Below are 2,500 nucleotides of genomic sequence, written 5' to 3' on the forward strand. Positions count from 1 at the left end.
ACCCAAGTTGCGCCTTAACCTAACCCAAGTTGCGCCTTAACCTAACCCAAGTTGCGCCTTAACCTAACCCAAGTTGCGCCTTAACCTAACCCAAGTTGCGCCCTAACCTAACCCACGTTGCGCCTTAACCTAACCCACGTTGCGCCTTAACCTAACCCACGTTGCGCCCTAACCTAACCCACGTTGCGCCCTAACCTAACCTACGTTGCGCCCTAACCTAACCTACGTTGCGCCCTAACCTAACCTACGTTGCGCCCTAACCTAACCTACGTTGCGCCCTAACCTAACCTACGTTGGGCCCTAACCTAACCCACGTTGCGCCCTAACCTAACCCACGTTGCGCCCTAACCTAACCCACGTTGCGCCCAAACCTAACCCACGTTGCGCCCTAACCTAACCCACGTTGCGCCCTAACCTAACCCACGTTGCGCCCTAACCTAACCCACGTTGCGCCCTAACCTAACCCACGTTGCGCCCTAACCTAACCTACGTTGCGCCCTCACCTAACCCAAGTTGCGCCCTAACCTAACCCACGTTGCGCCCTAACCTAACCCACGTTGCGCCCTAACCTAACCCACGTTGCGCCCTAACCTAACCCACGTTGCGCCCTAACCTAACCCACGTTGCGCCCTAACCTAACCCAAGTTGCGCCTTAACCTAACCCACGTTGCGCCTTAACCTGCCCTGTAATTGTTAGTTATATGAATCTAGGAATTCGTGTAGCGTTGCCTAATTGCAACCATCTCAACATAGTTCACTTCGCGCACACTGTGGTGTTCTGCGTATTGATTCATTTTACGGTGCGTACCCTCACATCTTGCGAGTGTTGCTTACTTTCCACATGGTCCCGCTATCCACTGTATTGTGTACTGCAATAGGACGTATATCGCCCCCGCCCCCCCCCCCTCCCCTCCTGTCACCTCTAGCTCGTCGGTCAGGAGTTCGCGTGTTGAATGCGCTTCGCAGCTGTGCAATGGCATTCGCATACGTACGCTGGCCACCTTCCACGTGTTCTTTCGTGCACACGTCGCAGCGTGTATGTATGCTGATGGAGTGCGTCGTGACACACAACATCCAGGCATGCAAGACTCGTAGAAGTCGCAAATGTAGATGGATGTCTACGTTTGCTGCCCAAGTTACGCAAATGAACTGGAAATCCGTTGTTGCGCGGTTGTTCGCGCTGGAGGTGAATCGTTGATATCGACGATCGGTACAGGTATTAACCGGTTGCTTCAGCGACACCCGTCATACCCACGAACGTGAGTGGGCATGTGGGTATGAAGCGATACGCGGCGGTGGCTGGGTGGGACCGTCCCCGGCCGGTGAGGGGGGGGCGCCCGGCGTGCTGGCCGCGCGCTGCGTGGGCGCACGCGCGGCAGCCGGCTGGTGGGGGCGCCCAGTGGCAGGCGCGCCGGCTGACGGAGGCGGCAGGCGGCGCATCTGCGTGCCGGCGCACCCAGCGCGCGGCGCCGTGCGGCCAAAGTGGGTCCTCCCGGGCCCGGTGCGAAGCGCGGTGGACATCTGCAGTGTGCTGGTCCGATTGAGGACTGTGTGCGTTGAGGATGCGCCGCCGCCCGGCACTCGGCGCCGCGACGCCGTCTGCTGCTCGGTCGCCCCCGCGGTTCTCGCAGGTGGTTTGTATCGCAGCTGTGCGGATGTGTTGGCGCGTGCGCTGTGCTGGGAGAGTTCGCTTTGGCACCCAAGTGGGGCTCTGCCCCTCTGTGGCGCTGGCGTTGGAGCTGCCCGGTCACTGTTTGTGGCCGCGTGTTGTCTCCCGCCGGCAACACCACGACAGCACGCTCCCGGGCCTCTGTCGGCAGCGGCAAGCTCAGTTGGGAGCACGGGTGGTCGCACTGAAAGCGTCTACTCGCCTATCTCCGGGCGATTGCGCCTCTCTCGAACCCGACCAAGTACTTAGGACGGCGCTGCGCGCCGCCGGGACCTGAGAGGGTTTCGAGGTGTATCGTGCAGGGGAGCCCAGCCTCCTCCTGTTTGCAGAATAATTGAGCGGACGCTTGCGTGTTCGCGCGGGCCCCCGGGACACACTCCCGGGCGGCCGGCTGCTCAGCTCTAGTTGACGCAGCTCCCTGGTTGATCCTGCCAGTAGTCATATGCTTGTCTCAAAGATTAAGCCATGCATGTCTCAGTACAAGCCGCATTAAGGTGAAACCGCGAATGGCTCATTAAATCAGTTATGGTTCCTTAGATCGTACCCACGTTACTTGGATAACTGTGGTAATTCTAGAGCTAATACATGCAAACAGAGTCCCGACCAGAGATGGAAGGGACGCTTTTATTAGATCAAAACCAATCGGTCGGCTCGTCCGGTCCGTTTGCCTTGGTGACTCTGAATAACTTTGGGCTGATCGCACGGTCTTCGTACCGGCGACGCATCTTTCAAATGTCTGCCTTATCAACTGTCGATGGTAGGTTCTGCGCCTACCATGGTTGTAACGGGTAACGGGGAATCAGGGTTCGATTCCGGAGAGGGAGCCTGAGA

At 58.6% G+C, this 2,500-nt stretch overlaps 1 non-coding gene across 1 annotated transcript in view; it reads left to right on the forward strand.

The window, feature by feature from the left end:
• Positions 1–2,084: 2,084 nt before the first annotated feature.
• Positions 2,085–2,500, forward strand: part of LOC126197011 (small subunit ribosomal RNA) — a 1,909-nt gene continuing 1,493 nt past the window's right edge. Inside the window, exon 1 of the ribosomal RNA XR_007539422.1 lies at positions 2,085–2,500. This exon is cut by the window's right edge and continues 1,493 nt beyond it. This is a non-coding gene — a ribosomal RNA (small subunit ribosomal RNA).

Source organism: Schistocerca nitens, chromosome 7, assembly GCF_023898315.1.
Source record: "Schistocerca nitens isolate TAMUIC-IGC-003100 chromosome 7, iqSchNite1.1, whole genome shotgun sequence".
NCBI classification, from domain to species: domain Eukaryota; kingdom Metazoa; phylum Arthropoda; class Insecta; order Orthoptera; family Acrididae; genus Schistocerca; species Schistocerca nitens.